This window comes from Dioscorea cayenensis, chromosome 18, assembly GCF_009730915.1.
Source record: "Dioscorea cayenensis subsp. rotundata cultivar TDr96_F1 chromosome 18, TDr96_F1_v2_PseudoChromosome.rev07_lg8_w22 25.fasta, whole genome shotgun sequence".
NCBI classification, from domain to species: domain Eukaryota; kingdom Viridiplantae; phylum Streptophyta; class Magnoliopsida; order Dioscoreales; family Dioscoreaceae; genus Dioscorea; species Dioscorea cayenensis.
Window position 1 is genome coordinate 11,214,177 of NC_052488.1, and position 25,705 is coordinate 11,239,881.

Consider the following 25,705-nt stretch of genomic DNA (forward strand, 5'->3'; position numbering starts at 1 on the left):
AAAATCCCAGGTGAGTGCGTATCGTATCCACAACGAGTAGGGATTAAAAATACTTAAATTGTTTCTTAACTAAGTAAAATATAAATAGTGATTTGTGTGACAAGATGTAATGCAAACAATAGTAAAAGAGACAAGAGAGAGAGCACAAGTAAAGGAGAGGTAAGGCAATCAATATAGATGGGGTACTCGGATATTGATCCTGCTAGGACAATCGTTTCAAGTGCAAAACCCTCTATTATGCCTCCTAACTAATGCATTAATGAGTCGTGGAGATCCTTTAATACATTGTACCAAATCTAAGGTCAACCATGCCTAACCCAATACATGTCCCGGAGGAGAAATTGAACAATCTCTCAACCTCGCACTCGTATAGAATTGCAATAAGTTCTAGGGATTCCAAGTGATAAATCCTCTTCCAATATGTAGGCGTAACACTTTGGTCCAGGCGGAAGGTCCTTAGCCACAATTAAGCCCAAGATGCTAAAATCACTTCAACGCTTCACTCCATTGCACTCGCAACTAAGCCCCAACGGAAGGTCATCCCTTAGCCCATTCACTCTACTATGACCACAAAGAACTAAAGGAATTGCAGGTAGAATAAATCACACCGGAGCAGAAAGAAGACGCTCCGCTACCTCTCGACTCACCCTCTCAATCCTCTCCAATCTAGCTTTGTCTAACTCTCGTGGTGTGTCACTCACTCACAAGGGTTACCAACAAAAACTCTCAACCCTAATGTCACTCTAAGGGAGCATTCATACAATCAATGTATTCAAGATTGGAACTCAATAAAAACATCAATTAATGAAAGCATAATAACAAGGTTCAATGAAACGAATACATCCTAGGGTTCACAATCCAAGTACCCACTAGGGGGTTTAGCTCTCCACGGAGCTAATTACAATCAATGAAATCGAATGTAAAAGCAATAAATCCATAGAAAATCCCTTCGATAATCGTGATGATGGCTTGTGGAGAGTCCTCTACTCGTCCAAAAGTCCTTTTGTCCGGCCTAGGATACACCTTGCCGGATCGGTGCTGACGAAAGCTCTCCCACTAACCTTCTTCCAAACGGAGCGCGATGTCGGAGCCGTAGAACCTCTTCCAATCCGCATCCCTCTCTCAAGTTGTGGAAAAGATGGAGAAAAGAATGCTGAAATCGGGGCTGAAATCGGCTTTTAAAAGGCTGGAATTGGGAATCCACAGGCCCCTGTGAATATTCCACACGGCCCGTGTGGAATTAACGCACGAGCATGTGGAATTTCCACATGCCCATGTGGCTTCTTTGGACAACTCCTTCTCCGGCAGGATGTGAACAGTACCTGCTACAGTATTCTTCTGCGATGTCGCTACAGTACCCCTGCTGCAGTACTGGTCTGAAACACTCCCGAAACTATGCTTTCATCGAGATAACATAAACAGGCACACGTTTACGTCGTAGATCATTTTGCTTCTTCAATGAACGGCCGCGTTGGTGCAGATCTTGTTACACATGCCAGAATACTTAGAGTGTGACTGCCTTTGTGCCCCTCCAAATCATTGTGCTAGCTTGAATACAAGGAGTTTGGCACACATTCTAGCATCTTGAACCCGACTTATGTCTTCGCGTTTGAACCTTCTCAAGATTTCCTCCAAATGGTATATTCACGATCTACATTAGCTTCTTTCTCTAAAATTCAGCTTCATAACCCTATATGTATGAAAGTAACATAAATACACACGTATTAGTGTTAAAACCCGATAAAAGTAATGTTCATCATAAGGAAAAAACACTTCGCATTCTTATGACACAACACTTATCAACCATGTACTACTGCTTTATGTATATTGAGGGCAATGTATGACTCTAGGTGTCGGGATGGGGTATTTCATACTTATACATGCTTGATTTACCTATGATTGCAATGATACTTAATTAAGAACTTTCTAACTTGAATGAATGATAGATGTGAGTTGTATTTTTCATCTGTGCTTGAATAGAAATCCTGTTTTATTATTAGTGCACCTTATTGCTTTGTCACAAAAGCTTCCATCTTGTATACTCAGCCCAACCAATCACTTTGATATTGGCGTTTGAATGTTAAATTTTACTTTCAATATTCTTTTAATAGCTTTTGGTTCTTTTATTCATTTATTTTTTTGTAGCCTAAGTAAAGTCATAGTAGGACTAGGAGACATGAGATAGAGTATGTATATATGTGTATAAAAAAAGATATAAACATAGAAAAAAAAGGATTCTATGACAGTATTTCACTGCTAATAAAGCATGAATGCGTCTATGTAGACATGTAATTAAGTCTGGTGGCTCTTGTGCCTAATCAGCATATGCATCCTTTAGAAAAGTTTTATGCAGCCTACGTTAGTCGGACTCAAAAAATAATCTCTCTATTAATATCCTGGAACCTATCTTACATCCACATAAGCGCTAGAGTTTTATTTAGGAACCAAAGGACCTTTAACAGATTATTATGGTGTTGTTAACAGATTATTAGGGTGTGAATGGAAACCCTGGGGTAATCTAGGTTGTGGAGGATGAGGTAGGAAGTTTACACACACTCACAGGAGCACTTTAGATGAAATAAGACTATATTTGCTTGTTTACTTATAGTACAACTCACTATCTTGATTTCTTTTCACTTGTGCTTGTGAGGTTCTTTACTTCTGAGCTTAAGGTCATACATTTAGCCATTTATCTTCTTGCCCCTATTCTTCATGTTTGTTTGCTTGAGGATAAGCAAACGCTTAGGTGTGGGGATGTTTGATAAACACCTAAATGTATCTATTTTATACGTATATGTTTGTATTATTTATGTGTGTTTGGATGAATCAATGCCATTTGTGTGGTTAATCATTTCTATTTGTGTTGCAGGCCTTGATAATGTCTTTTTGCATGTGAACCGCAAGTGCACGGGTTTGTCAAAGTAATAATACCCTGGTGAGTGGGTAGTCGTATCTACAAGGAATAGTGATAAAAAACACAAAGATTGCTATTTAACCAGAATGAAGATGAATCAATAGTGGTGTGAACAAAATCAATGAAAATAGAAATAAGGAAAGAAGAAAGAGGCGCAAATAAAAGATAGGTGAGCCAATCAACAGAAATTGGGGCACCTAGACATTGCTCACCCTAGGACTATTGTTTCAAGTGCAAGACCAACCATTATGTTTCTCAACTGATGCTTAATGAGTGGTAAAAATCTCAAAACACAAGGTCCCAAACCTAAGGTCAACAGTAACTAACCCTATACTATGCCCTGATGGAGAAATTGTTCAGTCTTGACGCCTCACATTATCTGAGGTTGCTTAAAGCTCTAAGGCCTCCAAGTAATAAACCCTATTCCCTTATATATCTAACCCTTTGATCCAGGTGAAAGACCCCTAGTCACAATTAAGCCCAAGATATTAAGGATTACTTTAACGCTTCACTCTATTGCTTGTACAACTAAGCTCCAGCGGAGTTCATCTCTTAGCACTTCACTCTATTGTGACCACAATGAACTCTTGGAACATGGAGGTAGGATAAATCACACCGGAGGGGAAAGGGGGCATTCCGCTACCTCTCGACTCACCCTCTCAATCCTCTCCAATCTAGCATTGTCTAACCCCCATGGTCTATCACTCATCCACAATGATCACCAAGATGGATTCTCAACCCTAGTATCACTCAATGAGAAAATCAACTCAACAAGCATTCAAGATTGGAACTCAATTAAAACATCAATTAAAGAAAGCATAATAAAAGGTCAAAGGAATAATATCACCCTAGGGTTTACAAGTCCAAGTACCCACTAGGGGTTTAGCTCACCATAGAGCAAAATACAATCAATAATAGAATCGAGAGTAAAGATATGCAATCCATGAATAAAACCCCCTTGGTGTCCATGTTGATGTTCTTGTGGTGTAGTCGTGTCTTCTCCAAAGGTTCCCTCGCCAAACCTAGGGCACAACTAGCCAAATCGATGCTGACGAAAGCTTCACCAATAACTATCTTTTAAAGGAACATGGTGTTGAAGGCCATAGAACAACTCCAAAAACCTAGCCAACGCCTCTCCATACCCCAGCTGCGAGCGCCTCCAAAGATGGTGAAGAGATGGCAAAAGATGGGGAAAGATCCTCAAAACGGGATGAAGTCGCGACTTAAATAGGCTGGAATTGGGCATCCACACAGGCATGTGGAATTTCCACATGCCCGTGTGAATCTATAGAAATTCATTTTTCAGCGGCCTGTGAACATCAACTGCTACAGTAAAGTGCTACAGTGATTTGCTACATGAGTGTGACTGCTTTTATGCCCCTCCAATTTGTATGTTCACTCGAGCATAATGGAGGTTGGCACATACTCATATGTCTTTGAGCACAACTTTTTTCTTCACGTTTGTTCAGTCCAAGATTTTATCAACAAAGTGCATTCACAATTTATTTTGGCTTCTTTCTTCCACACTTGTCTCCACAACCCTACATGCACAAAAGAACATGAATACACATGCATAAGCGATAAAATCTGATAAATGTAATGCTCATTGTAAGAAAAGAATACTTCGTATTACTAATACACAAGCACTTATCAAGCCTAGAAGAAACCTAGGTGAGCCCATGAATACATTCGGGAAGAAATCTACATCAAAACGGGGTTTTAGGGCCTCAAGCACTGTAGTGGTATTGTAGTAGCACTGCAGCACAAAAAGGTATGAAAAACTTATGAAGGCTCGGGTTTTCCTTACGGGCAACATTACCGCCATGAAGAAGCCTGCAAGCCAGCTTGAGAAATTGAGTACCTATTATTGCAGAAAATTTATTATAAAAAAGTTACTATAGCAGATACTGTAGCACTTTATGAAAAATCACCAGAAATCCCGAGGAGCTTACGGCTATCCTCACAGCTTTGAACTTGGCCGTGAAGCTAACTTGAGAAAGCCTTTAAAAGACGTTTTTAGGGTTTTGTTCATCTTCTTCTTCCTTTTCCTTGTCTTTTCATTCCCCTAACTTTGATCCGAGCTAAAGAATGACATTTGAGAAAATTTCTGAGGAGAAAATCAATGGGTGAAGCACACTCTGGCGAGATCTACCCTTGATCCCACTTGTAGAGGCTTGGAGATAATGAAGGAAGCCGCACTCGATGTGGCATTTGTGGAAAATTTACACGCAATCCAAAGTGACATTCAACTTCAAATCTTCAAGGAAGTCTTTATTATGATTGTTTTAGTTGTTCCCATTATATTTAACCTTGTATTTGGTTGTATGGATGGCTAAAATCCCAAGGTCACCGGATGGTGGTGAACCTTGGGGTGAGCTTGCTTGTTTGGATGCTTTGATTACTTTAATGCATGTGATTTGTTTGTAGTTTAAGCCTTGTGTTGTTTAACGTAATGAATTTCATGAGAACTTTGTGTTTGATTTCTAGGTTTTACCTGGTTGTGTAACCATCGCCCTTGTACTAGACTCACTTGGTTTAAATGGGATTTATGTATGAATACACTGTGACCATCAGGTATTTCATAGCCTTCCAACCATTAGGGATGAACCTAGGTATTGTGTTTGATCCTAATTAGAGACTTCCTTAAGCATAATGCAATCGTAGAAGGAGTTAGTCAAAAGAGATTCCAAACTAATACTTGTACAGGATTAGGGGTTAATCGCCATAACCATCAGGGTTAACCTACTTTAGGATGTCTCTTGACCCAAAACCATCATTACTTTGTAATCTTAACATCCTTCTAGCTTTAGTAGTCCAAGAGGATCTGCATCTGTGACCATCTTTTTCCATAGAAATCCCTCTCTTTCACCCAATTGTGTAGACACCTTGTTTTAGTTCTTTTACCCCTTTTTAGTAATTTAGAGCACTCGCTCGAATTTGTAAGCTATATAACGAGTGAAAAAGAAGTAAGGGTAGCTCCTTGGCCCCATGAAATATAACCCCAATGTCACATACAGGGTATTACTTAATGAACCTGTACATTTGAGAATATTCACGTCAGTAGTGTAACGCGATCTCCAATGAGTATCACCAGGTCTTGTTAAGCTGGATTCTTGTTTTTTTCCTTTACCACTGACTATCTCTACCCTCTCCAATTGCTCAACCAGCCTATCAAGGTGATATTGCCGAAGTTGGTCTTTCCTTTTGCATGATGCTCCCATCGTGTTAACAATCATAGTAATATATTGGGAAAAATCACTCACAATTTGATTTTGTTTAGCAATAGCAACAATCACTAATTGGAGTTGATGAGCAAAACAATGGATATACCTTGCGTATGGATTTTCTTTTATGACATGTGCTTTCAAACCATTAAATTCTCCTCACATATTTGAAGCCCCATCATATCCTTGTCCCTTTAGTCTTGAAAGAGATAACCCATGTTTGGCAAACAAACAACCAATGGCATTCTTTAATGAAATAGCTAATGCATCCGGCACATGAACCATAGCAAGGAACCACTCCATTACATACCCATTCTTATTAATATATTGCAGAACAAATCCCATTTATTCCTTCACTGACACATCCCTGTCTCCATCAATCATAAGAGAAAAATACCTTACTCCAATATCATTAACAATATCACATGTAATCTCTGCTACACAATCATTTGCTAACTCCTTCTGAATCTTTGGGGAAGTCATTTGATTATTTACGGGAGCATTTTGATTAACCACCTTAAAGACCTTATAATTCCGTATGCTATACCACTCGAGCAGCTCAAGGAAATTATACTTGTTCAATGAGCTCAAGAACTCATCATGCCCACCGAAAGGCAAACCTTGCTTTAATAGAAAGAGTGTCACATCTAAAATAGCCATTAAACTAGTATGGTATTCAACCTCCATCTCTTATAAATTTGTAGCCAATTGGTGTGACATGCGCTGCCTCTGATTTTGGAAATACTAAAGTTGTATTCTTGCATCATTATGCACACTGTTCACAGCACCAACATACTCTACAAATTTTTCTAATGCTTTTTTCCAATTATTGAACCCCTTTTTAGTGAATGTATCTTCTCTTATTAAATTTCCTCTACTTGTTGTAAAAAGGTAACACCAAAAATAAAATGCTGCATCTTCGGTCAGACTATACTCCAACCATGGAGATTGTTTAAACCATGCATCCTGAAAACTCTTCCTTTGTTTATCATACTCCTTTTGAGGAAAACTGTGGTCGGTTGGTTGACAGGGGCCTCTAGTTAAATATTCCCTTCGTACTTGATTTCTAATCCCAATATCAAAGTCTTTAATCGACTTTCATCATCCCAGATCACTAACAATGTTATCTGAATTGAAATTCACATCGGTGTTTTTCTTGCTTGATCAAGAGCTCGGTGGTGCTTTTGGGAAATTGGATAATTCTTCACTCTGTTGTCATTGAATTAAAAATTTATCCATGTCCAATTGGCTATGAAAGTGTATAATGCTATCCAAAGACCAAAGTAAACATGTATAAATACAATTGATAAGAAAATAGTAGCTAAATATTCAAAGGAAATAATATATGTAAATTTGTAATTTATTTCAAAGCATAGATTAAGATAATGTGATAATTAAGATTAATCAGCTCTTATAATTAATTATGATGACCACATTCAATAAAAGCATAATATTGAAAACAAAGTAACATGATGAACTAAATGATCAGTAGACATTAAAATTATGGTGTTCTTAACATATTTAACGCCTTAAAGTATTGACAACAGGATATGAGATGGCAAAGATATGAAATGTACCTAGAATCTGAAGAATGTGCTATCAAGCAACACTCTGATGTAGAACTCAACAAGCTTTTCTTTGTTCAATGGAATATGTGATGGCCTATAAAAAATATTTTACCCAATCATCCCTCCTCATGGTAGTATAAACAGCTTGAACCTGGTTGCAACATGAAAAAGTTGAAGGTCAAAACTAAAGAAAATAGAAGGTCCGATTAAAGAAAATAGAAGATTAGCAATCAAAATTATGTAATGTAAGCTTGATGCTTCTGTACTTCCTTATTGTATCCTTTTAGTTCTTGATGATCAGAAGAAAAGATTGAATCCACATGAATATATTTATATTGTTAGAGAACTTTCTTCTAAGAAATGCAAAAAATAAATGGTTTTAGTCACCAGTATAATCTACTTAGATGGATTGATACAACATCAATCCTTATGATAATTTGGCAACTTAAGTATGTTTTAGAAGACATTATTAAGATTTAAACATCTAAAAAGCATTCATTTTACTCCATTGATTATAAATTAAATTAATGAAGTAAAATGAACAAAAAATCAGATGGATTTCCATAACTTCACATTACCAAGCTGCAATCAGATCAACATCTCCATTACAATCTTATCAATCCATCAAGGCATCAAGCCATCAACATTCAAAAAACTCTAATTGTCCAACAAGTTGAAAAGATACTAAAATGGTATCAATTTCCAGAATTTGAGTGAACATGAACTAGGTTATACATACTAGAAATATACAAAGATAATTTCCATTTCACTGAAGAAACAATTAACAAGCATACTAATTACTAAATGATAAAATTAAGCAAAATCGGGATAGTAGTTAGTAGTTAGTGACTCAGTAAATCTGTAAATGACTTTTAATAACATTCATGCCATAAATAATGATATAGTCATATAGATTATAGATCAATTACCATTTACCATTTACCAAGATATCAAGCTTCTCAAACCAATTATTGATGAAGAAGCAATACTAAGTACTAACAATGTTATGTCAACCAAATCCTAATAATGGAAAGACACATCAGATCAGATTGTAGATGTTGTGACACAGTTGGTGACCGCTAACCAGACTAGATTACAACTTTAGCCTTCAACTAGAGAGATTCCAGACTAGTTGAAATGGCCTCTCCATTCTCTAGAAAGACATCAACGGCAGTAAGAGAGAAACCAGTGCCCAAATCCCAATTCTTCAACATTCATTAGTTTTTATACTATGTTTTCCCACTGGTACAATGAACTAACAAAACTTTATGTTTAAACTATTCTAGCACCGTCCTCGTCGACACATGGCTGCTCTAATTTCTATAGTCTCGTCGACCATCCTTTATTGACCACAATCCATCAACCAGGCAACCACCAACACCAAGTCTTCATTCCCCTAAACAGGCTAAATCTCCTCCTCTTTAGACTCTAATAGGCGGTAGTCCAGACTCTGACATCACTGATGACAACTCAACAATTTTTCTGGCACCAAGGGCAGGGCAGAAGCCCCCGCTTGGCCCTTAGTTCGGCCACATTGCGTATGCAACAATGTGTTGTAAATAGCTGTAAATTACTTATTCTTAGACATAATATTAGAGATATTAATAGTTGATTCTTCGGTATAATCTTAGAGATATTATTCTTTGTAATCTTTCCAATTTTACAGCTGCCAAGTTTAGAGCTAAATAACAGTTATATATGTTTGGTTCTAGTTCACCAATGAGATATATAGATTGTCATTCTCTTCTCTTGTAACATGGTATCAGAGCTTTAGGGTTCTTGTTTCTGGTTTTGGTTTGGGTTTCCAGTAACCGGTCCTCATCTATGTGTGTGTCAACTTCTGGCAATAGTTGGTGTACTGGCTTCTTCTTCTCTATTTTGGATCCTTTCTGATCCGTTTTCTCAGTTTTGAGGGAGTTGCTTGCTAAGCGAAATTCTTGGCCTTGCTTGCCATGAAGATTTTCTCTTATTTTGGTGGCTATTGGTGTCACATCATAGTGGGCGGGGATGATCTACTTGGCTTGTGTTGTGCTAATATGGGTGAAGAGTCAAAGACTATGGTGGTATCAGATGTTATCCCTGTGTTGTCCAGAGTTACAGATAAAAATTAAATAGATCTAATTATTTGGAGTGGAACAATACCATCAAAATTTATTTAAGGAGTATCTCTAAAGATGGCCATTTAATGAAAGAGCCACCAATAGATGATGACAAAAAGATAGTTTGGTTGTGGGATGATGCTTGGTTGATTTTGCAAATCAGAAACTCCATTAAAAATGAGGTATTTTAACGTATTAATCATTGTGAATGTGTTAAATCTTTAATGGAGTATTTAGAGTTTTTGTATTCTAGTAAAGAGAATATCTCACACATATATGATATTTGTAAGGAATTTTATTAGGTTGAACAACAAGAGAAATCATTAATGGCATATTTTATGCACTCCAAGAAAACATATGAGTAACCAAATGTCTAGTTTCCCTTTAACCCTAATGTGAAAGTTTAGAAGGCTCAACGGGAAAAGATGGTTATCATGAGCTTTTTTGCCAAACTTGGCACTAAATTTGAGTTTGCTAAGTCCCAGATTTTATCTAGTACAGAAATTCCCACCTTACATGATTTTTTTAGTAGGATACAGTGGATTGATAATAATCTATCTATCACCTTTGTCATTCAAACTAATAGTGCACTTGTTAGTTGGATCAAAAATAGGACAAGCTTATGCAAAGAACAATAACATAAGTGTAAGCACTCAAGACAGGAATCTAAACTTAGGGGGGATTGTTTGTTATTACTGTCATGACACAAGATATACAAAGTGACATTGTAGAAAATAACAACAGAAGTCTCATAATCAAAAATTTCACTCAGCTCATGTTGTAGCCACTAATAGCCTCTCAAGTTCCTCTGACAGCACATGTGTAATCTCTGTAGGTGAATATGCAAAATTACTTCACTATCAATAGAATTTAAAGTCTTCATCTTAATCTATCTCTGTAATCACTTAGTCAGGTAATCCAAGTACATGTATTATCTCTTCTTTGACCAAATTAGGTATTGACACTGTTGCCACAGATCAAATGACAGGTAATCCTACACTCCTATCCAAATTTAAACCTCACACATCTCCATCTAATGTCACTTTGGCAGATAGATCTAGTTCTTGTGTTCTTGGTACCAACACTGTTGATCTAACTTGTTCATTATCATTGTCATATATTCTTAATCTACCTAATTTTTCTTTTAATGTCACGTCTATTAGCAAGATTACCAATTCCTTAAACTTTTTTGTCTCATTCGTTCCTGATTACTGCATCTTTTAGGATCTTTTGACCAAGAAGATTATTGGTAAGGGACATGAATTCGGAGGACTCTATATTCAAGATACAAAACTGTTGAGATCCATTGCATGTTCTAGTGTCCTCACTCCCTTTGAAGCTCATTGTCGTTTTGGTCATCCATCCTTACTAGTGTTTAAGAAATTATGTCCTCAGTTTCATGCTTTGTCATCTTTAGACTATGAGTCATGTCAATTTGCTAAACATCATCATTTGAGTTCTCTTCCTCAAGTCAATAAAAGAGCCAATTCTCCTTTAGAGGTTGTTCATTCAGATGTTTAGGGCCTGTGTCCTATTTTGTCCAAACCTGGTTTTCATATTTTGTTACTTTTGTTGATAACTTTTCTCGAGTTACTTATCTTTTATTTATAAAAAACCATTCTGAGTTATTTACTTATTACAATGCCTTTTGTGCGGAAATAAAAACACAATTCAATATTTCTGTCCAAACCTTGAGAAGTGATAATACATAAGAATATTTTTTAGATTCTTTTTAGACTTACATGGTCCAGAATGGCATTCTTCACCAATCATCTTGTGTTGATAACCCATCTCAGAATGTAGTAGCTGAACGAAAAATAGGCATCTCCTTGAAACTGCAAGAGCACTCTTCTTCCAAATGCAAGTACCTAAACAATTTTGGGTAGATGCTATTTCCATAGCCTATTTCTTGATTAATTGCATGCCTTCCTCTGTTCTTAATGGTGGGAGTCCTTATCATATCTTGTTTCCCACTAAATTTGTGTTTCCTGTTGAACCTCAAGTTTTTGGTAGTACTTGTTTTGTGCATGATGTCTGACCTCATCTCACTAAACTATACCCGAAATCTTTGAAATGTGTTTTTCATGGATATTCTCAGTTACAGAAATGTTATCATTGTTATTCTCCTATCCTTAATTGGTACCTTGTGTCAGTTGATGTTATTTTTCAAGAACATATTCCATTCTTCTCCTCGCCTTCCACATCTTCTGGTCCTGTGGAGGATGATGACTTGCTCCTTTATATTGTCACATCTCAAATAAGTAGCCTTCCTCCACCTCCCCCAAAACACCATATTTGGCAGGTTTATTCTAGGAGTGAAAGGCTTCCCTCATTTCCTTTGCAAATAATTTCAACGCCATTAGACCCTACGATTAGTGATCTTGATCTTCCTATTGTAGTTTATAAAGGTAAAAGACAATGCACTTATCCCATTTCATCTTTTGTTTCTTATAATCATTTGTCTTCCTTTTCTTGCTCTTTTGTTTCATCTCTTGAATCTACTCTTATTCCCAAAAACTATCTCGAAAGCTTTGTCCCATCCTGGTTGATGTACAGCTATGATGGAAAAGATGAATGCTTTAGATGCTAATGATACTTGTAATTTAGTTGATTTACCTATAGGAAAGAAGGTTATTGGATGTAAATGGGTGTTCACCATTAAAGTAAATCTTGATGGTTCTATTACCAACCTCAAGGCTCGTCTTGTGGCTAAAGGATTTGCTCAGACATATGGTGTGGATTATTTGGATACTTTTTCTCTTGTGCCCAAGTTAACTTCTATTTGCTTGTTTATTTCTCTTGTAGCAACATATGATTGGCCTCTACATCAGTTAGACATCAAAAATGTCTTCTTACATGGTGACCCTAATGAAGAAATGTATAAGGAGCAACCACCTAGTTTTGTTACTTAGGGGGAGTTTGGCAGGGTGTGGCATCTTTGCAAATACTTGTATGGATTGAAACAAAGCCACATGCTTGGTTTGGGAAATATAAGAATAGGAAAAATAGTTTGTATATCAAATAGAAAAAGAGTACAAGGGTATATATAGAGAAATATTAGGGTTTGTGGTATGGGCCCAATATGGCTCATTAATCAATCTAAACTCCAACACTCCCTCTCAAGCTTGAGCATATATGTCAAATATGCTTAGCTTGTTACATAGATTACTAAAGACTTTAACATTGAAACCCTTGGTGAAGATATCTACCAGTTTCTCAGATAACTGGGTGTATTACATAGAGATGACTCCCTTTAATACCATATCATGAACATAGTGACAATCACCCTCCACATGCGTGGTACGCTCATGGAATATAGGATTGTTTGCAATGAAGATGATAACCTGATTATCACACAACATCTGCATATGTATCATGATGGGGAATCCTAACTTAAATAGAAGAGACTACACCCAAACCATCTCACAAGCTATCTGTTCCATTGATCTGTACTCTGCTTCAGTACTCGATCTTGAAAACAAATTCTGCTTCTTGCTTCACCAAGTAACCAAGTTTCCACCAACATACATACTGACAAGGTCCCCTTGCGTATATCCCGCAAGTGCACGGGTTTGTCAAAGTAATAATCCCGGGTGAGCGGGATCGAATTCACAGGGAGTAGGGAGTAAAGACACTTAATTCGATTCTTAGCTATGTGGAATATCAACAGTGATAAGTGTGGAAATGATTCAATTCTCAACAATAAAATCAACAAGTAAGAGAGCAAAAGTAAAAAAGAGGGTAAGGCAATCGATAAAGATGGGGTACTCGGATAATGCTTCACCTAGGATAATCATTTCAAGTGCAAGAACCCTCTATTATGCTTCCTAATCAATGCAAGGGTGAGTCGTGGAAATCCTTACATACATAGTCCCAAATCTAAGGTCAACTATGCCTAACTCTATACATGTCCCGGAGGAGAAATCGAACAATCTCAACACCTTGCACTCGCATAGAGTTGCAATAAGCTCTACGGATTCCAAGTGATAAATCTCTTCCTAAATTTAGACCTAACCCTTTGGTCCAGGCGGAAGGTCCCTAGCCACAATTAAGCCCTAGATACTAAGATCACCTCAACGCTTCACTCCATTGCACGCGGAACTAGGCCCCAGAGGAGGTTCATCCCTTAGACCATTCACTCTATTATGGCCGCAAAGGACTCGAGGAAACGGAGGTAGAATCTATCACGTCAGAGGGGAAAGGGGACGCTTCTGTACCTCTCGACTCACCCTCTCAACCCTCTCCAACCTAGCTTTGTCTAACTCTCGTGGTGTGGCACTCACTCACAAGGTTACCAATAAGAACTCTCAACCCTAGTGTCACTCTAGGGGAAATGTTCATACAATCAAGCATTCAAGGTTGGAACTCACAATAAACATCAATTTATTGAAACCATAATAAAGAAGTTCAATGAAACGAATACATCCTAGGGTTCACAATCATCCAAGTACCCACTAGGAGTTTAGCTCTCCATGGAGCTAATTACAATAAAAAAAATAGAATGTAAAAGCAATGAATCCATAAAAAAAACCCCTCGATGGTCGTGTCGATGGTTTTGTGGAAAGTCCTCTACTCGTCGTCCAAGGATTCCTTTGTCCGGTATAGGATACGCCTCGATCGAAGCTCCCCTGCCAACCTTCTTCCTAATGGAATCACTATGTCGGAGCCATAGAACCTCTCCAAAACCTTGGCCAATACCCCTCAAAACCCTAGCCGAAGCCCTCTCGCAAGTTAGGGAAAAGATGGAGAAAAGAATACCAAAATCTGGGCTGAAATCGGCTTTAAATAGGGCTGGAATCGGGCGACTCCACAGGCGTGGACGCTACACGCGCCCGTGCGGAATTTCCACATGGGCGTGGATAATTTCCACACGCCCGTGTGGATTCTCTGTTTCTCTGATTTCTCGGCCAGCTATGAACATTGCTGCTACAGTACATGCTATAGTGTTCTGCTACAGTGCTCGACCTGAATAACTTACCAATTCCATAATTTCATCGGGGTAACGCAAACGGGCACACGTTTACGTCGTGAATCACTTGCTTCTTTATTGATATACATATTGGTGGAGCTCTTGTTCTTATGTGCAGAAGTCGGAATGCTCGAGTGTGACTGCATTTGTGCCCCTCCAAATGAATGTGCCCACTCGAATACGAGGAGGTTGGCACACACTCTAGCATCTCACACCTGACCTATGTTTTCGTGTTTGAACCTTAGCAAGATTTCCTCCAAAATAGGTGCATTATGATCCACATTGGCCTATTTCCTTCATACTCGGCCTCGCAACCCTACCTGCATAAAAGTAACATAAAACACACATATTAGTGTAAAAACCTGAGAAAAGTAATGCTCAACATAAGGAATGAATGCTTCACATTCATATCGCACAAGCACTTATCACATACAGAAACCCGACATAGATTTTTTGTCTCCTCTATAGCTAGCATAACCCAAGTCAAAATAGGCTGTAATGTCTAAGTGACCATGATTCTTCTGGAGAAAACCTTTACCAGGAGCTCCTTTAGCACATGAAAGAACCCTCATGCACCTTGCCAGTGAACTTCTCATGGCTCATGCATAAACTGACTTAGGAGTCCAACTGCCTAAGATATATCAAGATGAGTAATTGTTAGATAAATGAGCTTGCCAATTAGACATCTGTATTGACCTAGATCTTTGAGAGATGGGGAAGATATCTCCCAGAAGAGTGGTAATTGTTCAATAGTTGTACTCTCTGGTTTACAACCCAATAAACTAGTCTCCTCAAGTAAGTCCAACACATACTTCCACTTTGACAACGTTATCTTTCCTTCATCATATGCAAACTCAATACCAAGGAAATATCTGGGTCATCCCATGTCTCGTGTAACAAAATGTTGGATCTATTTTAGGGATTAGGGTTTATCACTTGGAATCCCTAGAGCCTAAAGCAACCTAGCACAGTGTGAGGTGTCGAGACTGAGAGATTTCTCCATCGGAGTATAGTGTAGGGTTAGTCATGGTTGACCTTAAGTTTTGGGACCGTGTGTTTAAGGATCTCCACGACTCATTAGACATTATTCAGGAGACATAATGATTGGTCTTGCACTTGAAACAATAGTCCTAGGGTGAGCAATGTCTGGGTGCCCCATTTATCATCGATTGCCTCTCCTATATTTTACTTGAGCCTCTTTCTTCTTTTCTTATTTCTATTTGCATTGATTTTTATTCACATCACTATTAATTCATCCTCGTTCTAGTTAAATAACAATCTTTGTGTTTTTAATCACTATTCCCTATGGATTCGGCTACCCACTCACCGAGGTATTATTACTTCCACAAACCCGTGCACTTGCGGTACATATGCAAAAGTGGGTTGTCAAGTTTTAGGCGCCCTTGCCACGAAGTAGGTGTTTTAGAAACACTTTGCACTTTGCTATTTTAGCTATTCATCACTCATTCTATTTAATATCTTCTTATTCTTCCGTCCTTTTGATTTGTTTTTCTTTCTTTGGTTGCAGCTCCAAGTTATGACCCAAGAAAACCCTTTGACATTAGTTGAAGGAAATCCGAACATTGAATGAAGAATTCATAGAAGGGGGAAAGAACCTGTGCAAGAACAGTCTAATCAAGCTAAGATAGAAGGTGGAGGGTCAGATATGACAGAACAAAATGAGCAATAGAGGACACTGTCCAATTATGCCAGACCCGTAGTTCTTGGCACACAATCTAGCATTGTGCGGTCACCAATTATAGCTCAGAATTTTAAGCTCAAGCCAGCATTCATCCAAATGTTACAATAGTTTGTACAGTTTAATGGTTTGGCCGATGAGGATCCAAACAATCACATAGAGAACTTTTGGAAGTGTGCGATATGCTCAAGATCAATGGTTTTATAGATGATGCTATCCAGTTGAGGGCCTTTCCATTTTCCTTGATAGGAAAAGTGAAGCAATGGCTACATTCATTACCTAGAGCATCAATCACTACATGGGAGGAGATGGTAGAAGCCTTTCTTACCCGATATTTACCTCTCAGAAAATCTGTGAAGCTTAGGTATGAAATATCATCTTTTGTGCAAACGGAATTAGAGTCTCTATTTGAGACATGGGATAGGTTTAAGGAGCTCATGCGGAAATGTCCTCAACATGGGTTCCCCGAGTGGATGATCATTCAGACTTTCTATAATGGGTTAACTCTGAGCACAAGAAAGTTACTTGATGCTATGGCAGAAGGTACCTTAGGGAGCAAGACCACCGAAGAAGCCTGATATCTCATTGATGAAATGGCTATAAACAGTTATCAGTGGAACACTAGAGATAGAAAGAAGGTAGCCGGACTTCATGAGATTGACGCAGTTACTTCATTAGCTTCTCAAGTGGAGTTATTGATTAAGAAGTTAGACACTCTAACTTCTAATAGAGTGGCGGGTGTGGCTAGTTGCGCAGGGTGTGGGGAAGGACATGTTCCACCTGATTGCCCAATTTCTATTGGTGGTACATCCTCGGTAGAACAAGTGGATTTTATAGGTAATGTAATGAGAAACCAAGGCAATCAATATAGCAACGCCTATAATCCCGGCTGGAGGAGCCACCTGAATCTTTCATGTAGTAATGAAGGGCAACAGAAGACAATGGCACCACCCGGTTTCCAAGAACAACAACAAGCCCCGAATATAAAAAACCGAGTTTCAAGGTTGGAAAACCGGATGACTGATTTAGAGAAGGCTTTGACCAGATTCGTCCAATCATCTGATACAAGATTTCAATCAGTTGAAGCCATACTTCACAACCACACCGCGTCATTACACAATTTAGAACATGTGAAGCTTACTTAGTAACACCAAAACCAATCTCAGGGAACATGTGAAGGCGATCACTTTGAGAAGTGGTCGTAAGGTTGAGGTTAGGCTTCTAAATGAAGAGACCAATGTTGAAGCACCTGAGGACATGGAGGTTGAGGAGAGAGCTAACAAAGGGAAGGAGGTGGCACCCCCACCTTATAAACCAAGAATCCCTTATCCTTCAAGGTTAAAGAATGACCAAAATGATGAGAAATACAAAAAGTTCTTAGGTCTATTCAAGCAGTTACACATCAACATCCCGTTCGTGGAGGCATTATCTCAAATGCCTTGGTATGCAAAGTTTCTTAAGGACCTCTTCATCAATAAGAGGAAGTTGGAGGAGAGTGCATCTGTGATTCTAGACGCTTCATGTTCGGCACTGTGGCAAAAGAATATGCCGAACAAGAAGAAGCACCCCAGAAGCTTCATCATTTTGTGCAACATCAGTAACTTGGGTGAAGAAAAGGCATTGCAGATTCCGGTGCTAGTATCAGTGTTATGCCTTACACCTTCTTTCAGAAGCTAGGCTTGGGAGAACCTAGGCCCACTTAGACGACACTTCAATTGGCGGACCGAACGGTGAGACATCCGAGGGGCACCATTAAAGACATAACTGTAAAAGTTGACAAGTACATATTTCCTGTAGACTTCATAGTATTAGATGCTGATGAGGATGTCAATGCTCCTTTGATACTTGGAGGGCCCTTCTTGCGCACTTCCAAAGCTCTTATCGACATGAATGGTGGGGAGTTGACTTTACGAGTTAGGGATGACGAGCTTACATATCACCTCGCTGAAGCCATGAGACATTTTATAGACTTTGATGATACTCTTTACTTTCTTGACACTACCGATGAACTAATAGATGAATATGTTCAGGAAATGATGCATCCAGACCTATATAAAGGGGTGCTAGACCAAGAAGTGGAGAATAAAGAAGTCTTGATGCTTGGTCTAGAGGATAAGGTGCAACCTACCCCAGGGATCATGAAGAAGATGCTCTGAAAGATGAAGCGTGCAAGGAGACATCACAAGAAATGCCCCAAGGCTAATGGGGATGTGCAAGAACGGAGTAAGGGTGATGAACCCCTATGCGGTAACAAACTCGATAACTCCCCCTCTACCTTTAAAAGGCTTTGTTCATCATGCTTCCAAGTCATGGGTAAGAGAGAAACCTTCATCTATGAGCTCCCGTGAGGTAAGGTTAGGTACATCAAGCTATGTGACGTTAAACAAGCGCTTCTTGGGAGGTAACCCAAGTCTTTACTGTTTTTCTAGATTTTAGTTAGAGTTTGCATGAATAAGAGCTTGAGTGTTGGTGTCTTGATCTTTTACAAGCTATTGTTATGATTTTCTAATAGATTATTGGTATTATCATGTGCTTAATTGTGTGTGACGAAGTTTTCTTGGTCGTTTGAGCGTGTTTTTCATGATTCTCTGGTTACTTTCGAATAATATAGGCAGCCTTGAATAGATGTAAATGTTCAAAAAATTTCTATAAAGTCTGTAAATTTTTCTAAGTTATACAGAGCTCATCCCAAGAGGACACAGGGGTGTGTGCCTGCCCCTATGAACGACCTAATGACAGTCACATGCCCGTGTCGAATTTCCACATGGGCGTGTGTTTCTCTACAGAAGTTCAAAGCTTTATCCTAAGAAGACACAGGGGTGTGTCTCTGCCCCTATGTCTGAACCTATGAACTACACACGGGCGTGGGGAATTTCCACACGCACGTGTAAAACTCTGTAGAGAAGATCCCCTCCATCCTGAGAAATTCTCTTGTGGATAGAGGAACCACAGGGGTGTGTGAGTGCCTTGTGGATCGGGCACACGGATGTGGGTGATATCCACACGCCGTGTGGATACGTTTAGAGCCAAAGAATGCCATCCCGAGAGCACACAGGGGCGTGTGCCAGCTCCATGAGGCTCTCTTGTGGAGTGACATGGGTGTGGTTAATTTCCACACGCCTGTGTGGATGTACAGAATTCAAAAGGCTGTGATTTCTCTTTATAAATCTTGTTCGGCTTTTAATTTTGACACTCCCAAACACTTTGAGAACACATCCTTGCACTCTCCCGACCTTGCACCGTCATTTGAGAGAGATTCCAATTGAGTTTAATCAAGCCAATTTTAAGGATTTCATATTCATCTTGTCGGTAAACCCTCATTCTCTCTTTTCTTCACCATACTTGATTTTATTCGATTAAATCTAGCGACTGTACTTCATTTTGATGTTTAAATGATGAATGTATGTTTTAGAAGCATTTTAGAACGAATTTATGATGTATTTTGGAGAGTATTGCATAGTGGTCGTGCGGGTTTCACGCCCCGTGGATCCATACTGGCTTGTGGAATTTCCACACAACCGTGTGGATTTCTTCAGTATTATTATTTTGAATGAATTTGATCAATTTCTTTTCAATACTTGCAGGTATGGCTCCCAGGATAAAGAAAACGGCCGGCGAACATCCCAGAGAACCTTCACCTGACCCAGAGCACATGGAGTTCGCGATTCGCGATCACCAGCCTCGTTTTGAGAGGTTGGCAAAGCTGAAGTTTGGACAGACATGTTGTCCAGACATTAGTGCTTTGAGATAGGTTCTGCTTGCCGATGACATGGCAGATGAGCTGGAGGAGCTCCTCTCGGTGTGTAGCTGGAGGAGGTTGTTGACTATTCGCGAGCCAGCTATCTGCATGCTAACACTGGAAGTACTGCCGTCATTTGAGTTTAATAGATCATATTCCAGTTTTGACAGCGTGGACGTTATTCAGTTCAGAGCATTTGGACATCACCATAGTATGAGTGTCTCCCAGTTTTCAGTCTGACTCGGACTGTATGATGAGGCATTCACAGACACAGAGGAGTACGCTCAGTTGCCGATAGACTATCCTGGTGTTTTGACGCCGCAAAGAGTGTACAGAGTATTATGTTGATAGGGGCAGTACGAGCCAGGAGTGTCTAAGGTTACGTGCATATCCCGGCTGAGCTACAGATACATTTATGTCGTCTAGAGTAGATAAGTGAATTGCTACGGTGACAGTACTGGAGTTTTGAGCAGACAGGAGCTTTTATACATATAATCCATGGTATAGAGCTAGCCGATTCATCTTGGTCATATACTAACAGAGTACCTGAGGCATCAGGGGTAGTACACCAGGATCGGGGTGATCTTCTCAGGCCCATACATCACTAGACTCATCATCGGGATGGGTTTATTGGATGCGATTAGAGGGGCCGAGAAGATGATTGTGCCATCCCTTTGTGCCTGGAGACTATGCGACTGATGGGTATGATCTACAGGCATCGAGATGGGGTGTATGTGCTATACATGCCCCTACCAGAGTCAATCAAGGCCGAGGGAGACACAGCAGAGTGGTCACAGGCAGTGCTTGAGCCACAAACTGAGTAGGTACAAGCAGAGGCACCCCCTACAGTGCAGGAGCCATCGCTAGTTTGGATATTCTCTCTGGCTCGAGCACATGATCAATTTAAGAGGCTCGAGAGTGCTGTAGGGGTATTACAAACAAATCTGGCTGAGGTTCGCGCCACACAGGCAGCAAACCACACGGAGGTCATGGCCCGCTCGACATCTTACAGCAGATTCTCGAGCGAGACGCAACATTACCTTTTGTGATTAGATAAAGGACCCCTCAGGTATCTCCAGCACCACCATCACTAGTACTAGCACCAGCAGTAGCACCAGTAGAGACCATGGAGGACACCGACGCTTGATGTGTTTTTTTTTTAGTTCTTTATGTTTTTGTATTTTATTTTCTGTATTTAATTTTGGACTTGTACTACTCAGAAAGGATCTTCCCTCTGAGTTTATCTTTTATCTTCGTCGTCTCAAGTTGTATTTCATTGCTTTATTTTATTTTTATTGAGCTTCACAGAACCCCCTTGTGTATACGTGTGATAAGTGCTTGTGTATTAGTAATATGAAGTATTCTTTTCTTATGATAAGCATTACTTTTATCAGGTTTAAGCGCTAATACATGTGTATTTGTGTTCTTTTGCCCATGTAGGGTTGCGAAGCTAAATATTGAGAAAAAAAGCTAATGTAGATCGTGAATGCACTATTTGATGAAATCTTGGGAAGCTAATGTTTTAATTTTTGCTTGAGGACAAGCAAAAGCTTAAGTGTGGGGGAGTTTGATAAGTGCTTGTGTGATAAGAATACGAAGTGTTCTTTCCTTATGATGGCCATTACTTTTCTCGTGTTTTAACGCTAATATGTGTGCATTTATGTTACTTTCATGCATATAGGGTTGTGAAGCCGAAGGTTAGAGAAAGAAGCCAATGTAGATCATGAATGGACCATTTGGAAGAAGTCTTGACAAGGTTCAAAAGCGAAGACATAAGTCTGGTTTAAGATGCGAGAATGTGTGCCAACCTCTTTGTATTCAAGTTAGCACAACGATTTGGAGGGGCACAAGGGCAGTCACATTCAAGCATTCCGGCTTGTGCATGTATAGCAAGATCTCCACCAACGTGTCCGTTTATTGAAGAAGCAAAGCGATCTACTGTAGCAGAGTACTGTAGCAAACACTATAGTAGGTACTATTCACAGTTGGCCGAAGAAGGAGTAAAACAGAGAATCCACACAGGCGTGTGGAAATTCCACACGCCCGTGCGAAAAATCTACAGGGGCACCTACATGGGTATGTAAATTCCATATTCCAGCCCTATTTAAGGCCGATTTCAGCTCCGATTTCAACATTCTTTTCTCCATTCTTTCCCCAACTTGAGAGAGGGTTGCAGCTAGAGTTTAGAGGGGTTTTGGCAAGGCTTTTAGAGTGGTTCTCCTGCTTCGATATCGCACTCCACTTGGAAGAATGTTATTGGGGGAGCTTTCGTCGGCACCGATTCGGCGAGGTATGTCCTAGGCTTGACAAGGGGACCTTTGGAGAGGATGATGCCACTCTACAAGACCATGGACACAATTACCGAGGGGGTTTTTCTATGGATTACTTGTTTTTACATTCGATTTCATTATTGATTGTAACTAGCTCCATGGAAAGCTAAACCCCCTAGTGGGTACTTGGATTTGTGAACCCTAGTATGCTATTGTTTCTTTAAACCTTTTATTATGCTTTCCTTAATTGATCTTTTAATTGAGTTCCAATCTTGAATGCTTGTTGAATGATTTTTCCCTGAGAGTGACACTAGGGTTGAGAGTCCATATTGGTAACCTTTGTAGTTTGGTGACACGCCATGAGGGTTAGACAAAGCTAGATTGGAGATTGTTGAGAGGGTGAGTCGAGAGGTAGCGGAGCGTCCACTTTCCCCTTCGATTTGATTCATCCTATCTCCATTTCCTCAAGTTCTTTCCTGTCATAGTATAGTGAATGGGCTAAGGGATGACCTTCAACTGGGGCTTAGTTGTAGAGGCAACAGAGTGAAGTGTTGAAGTGATTTCCGGATAGAAAGAATTGTTGGCTTTCTCAATCGCTTTCTCGGTCGGAAGTAGCACCTAGGGCTTAATTGTAACTAGGGACCTTCCACCTGTACCAAAGGGTTAGGTATACACATAGGAATAGGGTTTATCACTTGGAATCCCTAGAACTCATTGCGATTCTATGCGAGTGCGAGGTTGAGAGATTATTCAATTTTTCCTCCGGGACATGTATAGAGTTAGGCAAGTTGACCTTAGATTTGGGGCCATGTATCTTAGGATCTCTATGACTCATTAATGCATTAGTTAGGAAGCATAATAGTTGGTTTTACACTTGAAGCAATAATCCTAGGCAAAACAATATCCGAGTACCCCATTTACATCGATTGCCTTTTTTCCTCTCAATTATTGCGCCTCTCTCTTATTTCTTTTATCTCTTTTTATATCACTCTCATTCATCATACCATCGATTTATTCTCATCATGGTTAGATAGAAATCATTGTGTTTCTATTCACTATTCCTTGTGGATACGATACCCACTCACCCAGGATTTATTACTTCGACACCCTTGCACATGTAGTTTACACGCATATTCGGTCGTGTCAGAACAACAGAGTGAAGCATTGAAGTGACTTTAGTATCTAGGCCTTAATTATGACTAGGGGTCTTTCGCTTGCACCAAAGGGTTAGATCTACACATATGAGTAGGGTTTATTACTTGAAATCCCTAGATCTCCATGCAACTTTGCACAGTGTGAGGTGTTGAGACTAAGCGATTTCTCCGCCGGGACATAGTGTAGAGTTAGTCATGATTGACCTTAGGTTTGAGACTGTGTGTTTTAGGATTTCCACGACTCATTAAGCATCAGTTAGGAAGCATAATAGGTGGTCTTGCACTTGAAATATAACCCTAAGGGGAGCATTGTCCGAGTACACTTCTTCTATAGATTGTCTTTCCTCCCAATTTTATTATGCCTCTCATTCTTATTTCTTTTATCTCTTTTTATATCAATCTCATTCATCATACCATCGATTCATTCTTATCATAGTTAGATAGCAATCGTTGTGTTTCTATTCACTATTCCCTGTGGATACGATACCCACTCACCTGGAATTTATTACTTCAACACCCGTGCACTTGCAGTTTACACGGATATTCGATTGTGTCAACATGCAGATGGTCTTGTGAGTATGGAATTTGAGGACTAGACATAGACACGGTCAATGTAATTTTCACATGGCCGTGTGTGCTCCACAACCCATTGGAACTCAACTCTCAAGGAATATATCTCCATCAAACATACCATTAGGAGTTCACGGGAGTATTGTTTCAATTGTACACCTTCACATATGATCTTGAATGTTATAGTTTTTATTATGTTTGCATGAGTACATTGAGGGCAATGTACATCTTTAATGGGGGAGTTCACATTACACATGTACAGTACACAAGTTTTGACTGAAATTACATGCTCATGTAGCCAATGGCGGTTCACCTTATTTGCAATGGTTATATTCTTAAGTCTAGGAGAATTTTTAACATTGAATGTTTTCATGCTCTAGTTTTTACTTGAATTTCTAGGAATTTTTGCCCGATTGACACTTGTTGCACTACTCGCTCATATAACCTTGTGGAAACTCAAGTTTGATGTTTAAGGGACTTATTAGTTTTGTTTCTTATGTTAATTTTGAGAATATATATATATATATATATATTGGTAAAAGAAAGAAAAATGTTTGTTTTGGTTGTACATTTGGGGTGGAAAGAGCTACAACCTATGAAGTATGAAGCTACTCTCATAAGTTGGATACTAGTTATACCCTAATGAGAGAAAGAGCTATCTCATGGGATGAGTGAAAGCTATTACCTCGGTAGAAAGCGCTACCCCCTCGAAAGTGTGAAAGCCACCTTAGCGGGCACTTCGGAAAGTGCTACCTTAGAGGATGTGTGAAGCTACTACCGTTTCTTTGCTTTGTCTTGTACAGAAACAAGTCCTGTATGCTTAGAACTTTGAGGAGTATACGTTTGGTCGACTTGAGTGACTTTACACACACTTACACGATTTCAGGTTTGTTGTCCTTTTTTATTCGAGTTTTTTAGCTAGATCATTGATTTTCTGTATTTAGTGTTGAAATTCCCCATACTTGTAGAATGATTCTCTTGCATGCTTTGGTGAACCTAAGGCCAAGCACTTCCAATATTTTCTTCTTCTATGCTTCAATGTTTTATTTTTGTTTGAGGACAAGAAAAAGCTTAAGTGTGGAGGAGTTTGATAAATGCTTGTGTATTAGTAATACGAAGTATTCTTTTCTTACGATTATCATCACTTTTCTCAGATTCTATCGCTAATGAGTGAGAGACAAAACAAGATTTGAGAGGGTCAAGAGGGTGAGTTGAGAGGTAGCGGAACGTCTCCTTTCCTCTCAGTGTGATTTATCCAACCTCCACATTCCAAGAGTTCTTTGCGGTCACAATAGAGTGAAGTGCTATTAGACGAACTCCACTGGGGCTTAGTTGTGCAAGCAACAGAATGAAGCGTTGAAGTAATCCTTAGTATCTGGTGCTTAATTGTGACTAGATTTCTTTCGCCTGAATAAAAGGGTTAGATCTATGTTAGGGAATAGGGTTTATCACTTAGAGTTTCTAGAGCTTTAAGCAACTTTACACAGTGTGAGGCGTTG

The 25,705-nt window shown here is 39.3% G+C and overlaps 1 non-coding gene across 1 annotated transcript; it reads right to left on the reverse strand.

The window, feature by feature from the left end:
- Positions 1–16,829: 16,829 nt before the first annotated feature.
- Positions 16,830–16,936, reverse strand: LOC120283054. The gene has a single exon (XR_005543057.1). It is a non-coding gene; the product is annotated as a small nucleolar RNA R71 (small nucleolar RNA).
- Between the last annotated feature and the right edge of the window lie 8,769 nt (positions 16,937–25,705).